Here is a 10,787-nt window from a genome sequence, read left to right on the forward strand (position 1 = left end):
CATGAAACAGGGATACAGTTTAATCAGTAAGTGCTGCTGTGGGGAAAAGAAAGTCAAGGGTGGTGCAGGAACACACAGCAGGTGGACAGTCAGGGCAATGTGAACTGTCAAAGTGAACTGTCGCAGGCAAGTGGGGGCGTGGGGGGTGAGGACAGACCTGGGAGGGGTGAAACATGGGGCTGGAGAGGAAGATGAGCTCAAGTCTAAAGGATCTCGCTGTGAGCTCAGGTAAGAACTTTCTTTTTGACCCTCATTGCAATAGGAAGCTGCTGAGGGTATTTAAGCCGCAGAAGGCTAGGTTTTGATCAGCATAAGGGAGGCTGGATCCTGCTAAGGTCGGGAAGACTAATTCCTAGGCCTTGTTAGCAAGATTACTGTCTAAAGGGGCCACAGACAGACGTTCATGATGCAATGCGTTCAGTGCAATGTCAGAGGGGTCTGCGTGAAGTATGAGGGGGACACATAGAAGGGCTATCAAATCCAGCTGAGTGGCTGCGTTGCATCCCGGGAGGGAGGACAGGAAAGGCCTTGAAAAGTAGGTGATACTTGGAGCTGAGTCCTAAGGGGTTAAGTTGTAAAGGGTGGATGGGTGGCAAATCTGGTTGAAGGGGCAGTTATGAACAGAGGAATAGATAAACGAGGAAGAAAAAAAGAACATGGGTTTGTACGCAAACACTCATCAGATCAGTTGTTGGAATGTCAAGAGAAAGGCCTGGATTTTTAGGATCTGCTGCTAGAGAGGTGGGGTTGGAGACCATCAGAAGGTCTTGTTTGCAGTACTAAACCACTAAATCTGCTGGGAGTGGGCTGGTAATGTTTGCATTTAGAAGGGAATAGCTTTTGACAAGATGGAAAGGAGAAAGAGTGGAGGCAGAGAGGGAGTTAAAGAGATGATTGTGAGCTCAGGGGAGAGGTGGGTTAGGGCAGTGGCTATAAGTCTAGAGGGGGAGTTCTTTGCGAAATAAAGTTTTCAGATCTTGACATCTCATTGAGAGGCGAGGGACAGGGGGTGGTCAAGGATGCTGACGAGTTTCTGGCTTGGAAGGTGAGAGAGAGAATTGAAAGCAAGTATCTGAAAACAAACCTAACATAATACATTGATCTGAAAACAAACCTAAAATAATACATTGATCTGAAAACAAACCTAACATAATACATTGAGCTGCAAACTCCCTCAGCCCCTCCCCAGTGGGCCACAGCCCTACGGTGTGTCCTGCTCCTACAGGTGAGGTCATGGGCCACTGGTCAGAATCCAGGATCTCCCGGGAACCGTCCACTCCTTTCCCAATTCCATAGTAACCCCACTATGCCATTCTGTGACCTCAATAATAAATTCAGCCACCCCAATATACTCTGCTTAAGAGCAGGAAAAGAAGAGGAAACATTTAAATATAATACTTTTTTTTTTTTAATGGGGAAGTGTTAATATTTCATATGCCTCCATCAGTAAGAAAGGAAAAACAGATGGGGGCTACAGTCACACGGGTGTAGGTCATGGGCTATGGCTTCCTTCTTGGTTGGAGTTCTTGGTCCAGGGGTGGACTCCCACCTTCTTTCCTCAGGACTCTGAACCCTTATCAGGGCTCCAGGTAGAGCAGTGGTTTCTTCTGCTCACCTTTGTTACCTGAAAAACCCAGTCTGCCTCCTGGTGGGTTTCAAGCTAAAAGACACAACCAAGGCAAAGAGTGGGAGAAGGATTTATTACTTACAACAAGTAAGGAGAACACCAGGGATCTTTCCCCAAACAATAAAATTGGGGAAGTTTTAAGCTAAGGATACGTGCATACTCATGAAGGGTCCACAGGAGTCCAAGCTTGAGCTGATTGAAGTCATGAGGGTCAGAAAAGGTCCCCATCATTATCCCTTAGGTTCTAGCTGATCTGGTGGTTGAGTCCTTCAGGCTAATCTACCAGTGAGGCAAAACTGGGCGTCTTTACAACTGATATATTATCTTTGATATAGTACAATAACTTCTCTTGCCTGATAACAGTTGTTTGCTTTTGCATTCTTTTGTTCCCTTAAGATCTTTAATTACTGAGACCTGTTCAAGGGCAAGCATTGTGGCCAGGCTTACATCACCAAATGGCTTAGGCCAAAAATGGCCTCTCTTATGTCAAGAAAGTCATGCCTGGTTCTCTTTCTCCAGGGACCCCTTACCTTATCTACTTACACCTTTACTCAGGGCACAGTGCCCCAGAGGTTCTCTAGGCTCCACCTGTACCCGCCTAGTCCCCCTAAGATGTGGTGACCATCATAGGACCTCAAGATCAGTGGTGGGCCCAACAGCTTGACTCCCTTTTCTGTCTGTTTTCCTAGTGCCAGGGTAGCCTTCAGTGACCAAAGGCAATCTCAGCTTCCATTTCAAAGGAATTAGTATTTTGTGCCCGGGTGACAACATTCCTTCCTTCACATTAGCAAGTTCAGAGGAGGAGAATGAGGGTGGGTCATTGAAGTCATCTGAGCCACCCTTCTCCACCTCCCCCCACCCCCACACAGACCTCTGAGCCTTTTGCCATGAAAGGAAAGCACCAGATGGTTGTTGTTACTGGTTCAGGTCAGAGCACGTCCAGCAGGCTCTTCACAGCGCCTCATCTTTGGAACATGGTATCTCCTCGCTGGCACCAAACTGGGGCTCCACCAGGCCGGTGCTCACTCTGTAAGGCCACCAACGTCCAGATGATGGACCAGATTGACAAACCCCCAGGGACTTTTGCTTTACTGGGATGGAGGAAGAGGGCCGTGAAAAGACCAAGCAGAGAGGGTCAGAGGTGTGAGGACACCAAGCAAAGACACGGTCATTGAAATTCTGATGACCCTGAGCAGTAAAATGATGCCAAGCCAGGAAAAGGGAGGAAGGTGGGTGGGATGCCCTCGAACTTCTGACTTCCTGGTCAGCTAACATCCAGCTGAATACTTTCCAAGTTTCACATTCTCTAGCACCTTCCTTCCACACCGCACGTTCACCGGAGACTCCCAGGATGAAATTCCCAGGCATGAGAAGGAGGAGAGGGGAAGAGGAGACAGCTAACTTAGTTAATTCCAGGCTCAGCTGCAGGGCTGGCTGCAGCTTGAAATCCTGCCTAGTGGGTCAGGTAGCTTCGCCTCCACCCCTGCAGCCCTAGGGAGTGGAGTCGGGGGTGCCCCCCCCCCCCCCCCCCCCCCCCCCCCCCCGGTCTTATCTGCTCAGCATGTCGGTGCCCCAGGCAGAGGGCAATTACCCAACCCTGACCCCAGGGTCTCTGGGAAAGTTAGTCAGAGCCCCCAGCCGCCTGCCACCCATTCCCCAGCTGAGCTTGAGGCCTGGAGACTTAGATCAGCTTTGTGGGTGTATTCCACCTGTGCCGTCACACGGGGCCCCCTGCTTAGAAGGGCCCTGTGCTTCGTTTAACACTCTGTTGCTTCCATCTTGAAATTCTCAGTTTTTGAACATGGGTCCCACACTTTCATTTTGTCCTGGGCCAACACGTGTCTGGTCCTGTGTAGGGAGACAGAGGCCCTGGCCTGCTGGACAAGGCAGGGTGCTTATCCAGGAGCAGGGTTTAAAGTGGGGTTCAAAATAGCATCGAAAGGCTCGTACTCCCTGCCCCCCTCCACCATTTCTGAGGGTTAGAAGCTGGGGTCGGTGCGGGGGGGAATGACTCTGCAGTAGTGTCTCAATGTCCCCCTGGTCCCTCTGACTTTTCTCTATGGGTGAAGGGGGTGACATCACCTGCAACATCGGAGCTGAGGAAACAAACCAGCGGGGCCAGGAGAGGAGAAAAAGGCCAAGAAGAGATGAGGACTCTGCCCACTGCCCCATGCCGTCTGATCAGATGCAAATTCCTCAAGACTCTACCTTCTACCCTGCTCACACACTCATCTGTCTGTCCCTTTGTTCCAACGGCCTCGCACTGAGCTCCCCTCATCTGGCCCCTCTGCTCCCACCCCCAACGCCTTGGCTGCAGTGTTTCTCTGTGGCTCCCTTGCTTACCTCCTGTAAGACCAAGTCAAGACTTGTGGGTTTAGCACCAAGGCCCTTCCCACACCACGGGTAAGGGTCCTGCTTACCCCTGAGGCCTCAGCTCTCCCCACTGCTCACCCCTCCTGCCCCCAGGGCTCCATCAGTGGAGCTTTTCTTAATTCCTCCACCAGCTCGTGCTGGGCTTGAGACACCTTCTGTATCCAGCTAATTCATGTAGAGTCACAACTAGGCTGAAGCATCCCTTCTAGGAAAGCTTTCCCAGATCCTCTCCTTTATGACTGAATGAATAGGTCATTCAAAATTAGGTAGTTCAGAATTTAAGAAAGAAGTGTAAAACGGCATACCATGAACAGTGCCTCCCTCCTCTTCTCCTATATCCCTCCCTGGAGAAACCAATGTTAACTGTTTCTCACATGAGCTCTCAGAGATGTTTTATGCAGATACAAGTCAACACATATAAACATTCTCCCTCTTTTTACACAAATGGTAGCGCTTCATGCCGTTCTGAGCTTTTGTCTGGATTTCTTTTTTTTAACCTTACCTAGCTGGACTTCACTTACCTTTGGTGTCTACATGTACTCCTGAGCCTATAACATTTCATTTTAAACTCTCCTTTAGTCTTCCATTTATTAGTCAAGTTTCAAGCTCCTTGAGGGCGGGGGGAAAATCTTTGATTTTTGTATTTCCAGCACCTAGAACATAGTAGGTGCTCAACAAATGGGTGTGGAATGACTGAGTGATTCCTCTTTATAGGCTTACTATGCGCCAGGCATTGTGTATTGAATATACACTGTGTCATGTACAAATGAATAAACCAAAGATAATGAATGGACAGCCCTGGGAATCTAGCATAATGGAGGGGCCAGGCTAGGCACAGACCCGGCTTCCCTGGAGGTCCTGGTGTTCTGCCCTCTGCTGGTCACTCCAGGCAAGGACAACATCCTGCAGGCGCTACCTTCCCGACAATGTTGTCCCTGGGGGCCCTTCTGTGAAATAAACCCATGGGAGGGGCTCCTCAGACTGCTGGCAAGGAGGAGAGAGAGGTTCTCCCCTCAGCTACTGGGGATGGAAAAGGGAGGAAAGGTGGTGGTGGTGGGGTCTCAGAGAGAGAAGTCTCAGAGAAGCTGAGCTAGGAGGGGAAGGAAGAGGGGGTGATAGTGGGTTCAGAAATATTAGTGAGCAGTTGTGAAATCACTTTAGTAGTTGTGACCAGATTTATTTCTCTTTAGTATTTATTTATTTATTTATTCTTTATTTATATTTATTTTGGCTGCGCCAGGCCTTAGTTGCAGCACACAGGATCTTGGTTGCGGCTCATGGGATCTTTAGTTGTGGCAGGCAGGATCTTTAGTTGCGGTGCGCAAACTCTTAGTTGCGGCATGCATGCAGGATCTAGTTCCCGAACAGGGATCAAACCTGGGCCCCGTGCATTGGGAGCGTGGAGTCTTACCCACTGGACCACCAGGGAAGTCCCGAGACCAGCTTTAAAAAAATAAAAACATAGAAAATATCAGAGTGCAATTTACATAGAATAAAGGTGAATATTGTTTCTCAAACTTTTATTTCAGTTTTGTGTATGTGTGGACTGGTTTGTGATGTAAAACAGATATCTTACTGAGGATCTTTGTACAAACAAACAAGCAAAACATGGTGAAAGCCACTGGAGACATGATGAGAAAGGTCCTGGGGAGTAAGTCCTCAGTGGGCATGAGGATTCCCAGCAGAATCAAAGCTCAGAGAAAACCATAATTCAAAAAGACACATGCACCCCAATGTTCATTGCAGCACTATTTACAATAGCCAGGTCATGGAAGCAACCTAAATGCCCATCAACAGACGAATGGATAAAGAAGATGTGGTACCTATATACATTGGAATATTACTCAGCCATAAAAAGGAACGAAATTGGGTCATTTGTAGAGACGTGGTTGGATCTAGAGACTGTCATACAGAGTGAAGTAAGTCAGAAAGAGAAAAACAAATATCATATATTAACGCATATATGTGGAACCTAGAAAAATGGTACAGATGAACCGGTTTGCAGGGCAGAAATTGAGACACAGATGTAGAGAACAAACGTATGGATACCAAGGGGGGAAAGTGGCAGGGGGGTGGGGATGGTGGTGCGATGAATTGGGTGATTGGGATTGACATGTATACACTGATGTGTATAAAATTGATGACTAATAAGGTCCTGCTGTATAAAAAATAAATAAAATAAAATTCAGATATTCAATAAAAATAAAAATCAAAGCTCAGGGCGAAAGGCAGGGCAACTTTTGTGGAGCTCAACCTCTATCTCAGTGCAGAAATCTTCCTACACCCCATGTGACAAAGACCTTTGAGCTCCCTGACTCCAGACTTCCAGGCACCAGAAGCTCAAAATTTCTCAAGCCTGTTTCATTGATGGACAGCTCAGACTGTTAGAAAGTTCTTCCCATTTGCCCCTCTAACTTCCACTCATGAGTCCTCATTCTCTGCCTCTGTTGCAACCAAGACTAGGAACAACTAGGCAAATAAATTGACAACTAACAAGTGCTCTATAAGTTTTCTTTTCCTTCCCATATAAGCATTTGTTTTTTTCTCAAGAATCTAACTTTCCATAGTCTTTATTATTCTGGTTATCTTTCTAGCAGTTAACATTATTGAGCCTATCATGGATGGGACACAGAGAAAAGGACTTTTTGCTTACTATATTATTAAGTCTTAGAGCACTGCCGTGCAAAAGGGACCGTTAATGTCATTTTACAGATGAGGCGCAGAATTTTTTTTCCAGCGTTATTGAGATGTAATTGACATATAACATTGTATAAGTTTTAGGTGTACAACATAATGATTTGATATACACGTATACATTGCCAAATGATTACCACAGTAAGTATAGTTAACACATCCATCACCTCACATAGTTACAATTTCAGAACATTTAAATTGCTTACCCAAATGCACCCACCCAGTAATTGGCAGGATGAAATTTATCAGTGTCTTTGTGTGATCCCTAGAATTGAACCTGATCCTCTGAATGTGGTTCAGCTGGCTCAGAATAGAGGATCTTTATCCTGACTCCCTCTCTGTGGACAGCTTTTGATCTCGGATTTCTCATCTGTGACCACGGCAGAAACATGTCTCTAGGCAGGTACTTTTTGACTTTTGTTTGTTTGTTTTCTTTTGTGGTTTTTTTGTTTTGTTTTTTGTTTTTTTGCGGTACGCGGGCCTCTCACTGCTGTGGCCTCTCCCGTCGCGGAGCACAGGCTCCGGACGCGCAGGCTCAGTGGCCATGGCTCATGGGCCCAGCCGCTCCGCGGCATGTGGGATCTTCCCGGACCGGGGCACGAACCCGCGTCCCCTGCATCGGCAGGTGGACTCTCACCCACTGAGACACCAGGAAAGCCCCCTGTTTTGTTTTTTAACTTATTGAAGTATAGTTGATTTACAATGTTGTGTTAATTTCTGCTGTATAGCAAAGCGATTCAGTTACACATACATATATATACATTCCTTTTCGTATTCTTTTTCATTATGGTTTATCACAGGATATTAAATATAGTTCCCTGGGCTATACAGTAGGACCTTGTTATCACTTTTTGACTTTTTAGATTGACATTCAGAATAGTGCATACAACATAATGTACACTTTAACAAAATTTTGTAAAGTGAAGAATCAATGTAACCTCCACCCAAGGACAAGAAATACAATAGTATCAGTACCCCTGGAAGACTGTTGCTGGCCCCTTTCCAATCATGGCCCTCTCTCTTCCCCAAAGTATTCCATATCCTCACTTATACGTGAATTACTCCTTTGCTTTGCTGATAATTTTACCATCTAAGTTTGCAGCTCTAGACAATATACAGTAGTTAATTTTGCCTGTTTAGAAATTTTATTTATTTATTTTTGGCTGCTTTGGGTCTTCATTGCTAAGTGCAGGCTTTCTCTAGTTGCAGCGGTGGGGGGGGGGGCTAATCTTTGTTGCGGTGTGCGGGCTTCTCATTGTGGTGGCTTCTCTTGTTGCGGAGAACGGGCTCTAGGTGCGCGGGCTTCAGTAGTTGTGGCTCACGGGCTCTAGAGCATAGGCTCAGTAGTTGTGGCTCTCTGCGGCCTGTGGGATGTGGGATCTTCCCGGACCAGGGCTCAAAGCTGTGACCCCTGCATTGGCAGGCAGATTCCTAACCACTGTGCCACCAGGGAAGTCTCAAGAAACTTTATACAAATGGAATAATTTATCATTTATCCTTTTGTATCTACCTTCTTCTGTTCAATACTTAAAAAGAAATTCACCCATTTCGTTGCATGTAGTTGTCCATTTGTTTTGTTGCTGTGTAATATTCCATTGTGTGGCCTTACTGCAAATTATTTATCCATTCTACTGTAGGTGGACATTTGAGTTCCAATTTTTGGCTATTATGTTGCCCAAAACTCTTACACGTGCCTCTAAGTGCACAAAAGTACACATTTCTGTGGGTATATGTACAAGAGTGAAATTGCTAGATCATAGGGTATGATATCTTCAACTTTAGTAGATATTAAACTGCTTTCCACCAATGTACTCTCCTTTGAGAATTCACATTATTCCATATTCTCAATAACATTCAGCACTGTCATTCTGGTGAGTGGTATCTCAATGGCATCTCATTGAGCTTTTAATTTGCATTTTCCTGATGACTGATGTGTTGCATCTTTTCGTGTGTACCGGTTGTTTTGGATTTCCTTTTTTTTTATGAAGTGCCAGTCCAAGCCTTTTGTTATTTTCCATTAGGTTGTTTGTCTTTTTTCTTACTGAATTTTAGGAGCTTTTAATATACTCTGGATACAAGTTGTCAGTTATGCATTACAAATATCTTTTCCTATTCTATGGCTTACTTTTCACTTCCTTTTTGGCGTCTTTTGAGAAGAAAAACATAGAATATCATATTAATATGGTGACATATATCAAACTTTCAGAACCTTTTGTGTCTTGCTTAAGAAGACTTTCCCTACCCTGAGGTCATGAAGATATTCTATGTTGTCTTCCAAAGCTTTATTGCTCTCTTTTTTCTTTTTTTCACATAAAGGTCTATAATTCACATGCAGTGTATTGCTGTGTTAGTGAAAACTGGGAGGAATTTAATTTCATATTTTTCCATATGGACACTCAATTGTCCCAGAATAATTTATTGAAAAAAGGTCCTTTTCCCCACTGTTCTGTTGTGCTATATTTGTCATAAATCACTGGTGCAAGTATGTGTGCAGCTCTATCTGGGCTCTCTATTCTGTTCCATTGGTATGTTTGTCTTTCTTTTCACCAGTACCACACTGTCTTAATTCCTATAGTTAATAGTTGATAATAAGCTTTAATATCTGTTAGTGCAAGTCCTCCCACGTCTCATGTTTAGGTATTTTTTAAGCTGGGATCGCTCATACTCACAAATTCATTCAAATGTTTAAGGAGTGTGTGGGGTGGGGTGGGGAGGAAGGGTGCTCAGGAGAGAGTTGGGGAGAGCAGAGCGAGGGTTCTGTTTCCACGGCACCCTCCCAAGGCGCGGGGCCGTATAACCACAGTGCCAGTCACCCTGTAGGGGGATCAGAAATGCGTGAGCGGGCTCCCTCGTCACTTGTCCCCGAGAGACAGACAGCTCTCAAAACCCAGATACCAATCCAAAGAAGACAATACTCCGTGTACGTCTCTTCCCCGCTACCCCAGAGGTAGAGCCTTTCCTGCAAATCACGTGCGCTTGGTCAGCACCCAAATCAGCGACCCTGGATAAATTCGCCAAAAGAGATTCGCTCAGCCCTGCGGGTGAACCCCATAGAGATTCCTATCGTCTGCTCGGGAGAAATAGCCCATCGATACGGCGGGAAACCGTCGCCAGAGATACCCTGACCGGCTGAAACGAATTGAAGAGTGGATTCCTTGACTAAGGGATTTTTTTTTTCCAACTGAAAGACAACCTCGCAGTCTACTGCCCGAGTACCGGACAACCCAGACAGACACACTTCAGTATCTGGCCGACTTCCGGGCGGACGGACCCCCAAACACACGCCCTCCTCCGCAATCGGTTATTCCCTCCCGCTCCCCTCGGCTCCCTTTGGCTATTTCGTTCGCTGTTTCCAGAGCAGAAGTGTTTGGCCCTTCTGCATGTTAGCCAATGGGGAGAAGCATTCCCGGCAGCTTGCGGGGCGGGGGTGGGGGTGGCGGTGGCGGTGGCGGTGGCGTTTCCTAGACCAGAAGGCTGCCACTGTTCCCCGCCCGAAGCGGAATCCTCGGGACCCCTCGGGCACCTTCGGCCGTCCCCGGCAAGCTAAAGTCACGCTCCAGCTCCCACAGACACTTACTTTTCCGCCCCGAGTCTCGCGCATGCGCACCGCGACCTTCAAGCAGGCTCTGAAATGAAAGCATCTTGAGAAAGAGGGAGGGACCCTAAATCGCGGTCAGGTAGGTCACGCGGGGGGCGCCGGCACAGCCTGAGATGGCCACTGCCGCCAGGGGCCTCCAAAATAGGAATTGTAGAACCAAAAGGTTTTAGAGAGGTCCCACCGAGATTTGAACTCGGATCGCTGGATTCAAAGTCCAGAGTGCTAACCATTACACCATGGGACCTGCTCGCTACTTCACGCGGCCGGGAGCCTCCTCAAGGCACATAGCGGGCGCGCCGGGCTGCCTTTCGAAAACGGCAGTGGATGCCGGGTTTACCGGCTCTGGGTCCTGGGCTCTGGTCCCCAAGCCGAACTGGCGGGCAGGAGCGGAGCAACGAGGGCTTCAGCGTCCCCGGCGTCCTATACGATCCCGGTCCCAGGGTGTCATTTCTTGCTGCCTCTCTCCCTGCTCTCCTCCAGGGGTCCTCACCGGGT

The 10,787-nt window shown here is 47.1% G+C and overlaps 1 non-coding gene across 1 annotated transcript; it reads right to left on the minus strand.

The window, feature by feature from the left end:
- Positions 1-10,464: 10,464 nt before the first annotated feature.
- Positions 10,465-10,536, minus strand: TRNAQ-UUG. The gene has a single exon. It is a non-coding gene; the product is annotated as a tRNA-Gln (tRNA).
- Between the last annotated feature and the right edge of the window lie 251 nt (positions 10,537-10,787).

Source organism: Phocoena sinus, chromosome 20 (assembly GCF_008692025.1).
Source record: "Phocoena sinus isolate mPhoSin1 chromosome 20, mPhoSin1.pri, whole genome shotgun sequence".
Classification (NCBI taxonomy): Eukaryota; Metazoa; Chordata; class Mammalia; order Artiodactyla; family Phocoenidae; genus Phocoena; species Phocoena sinus.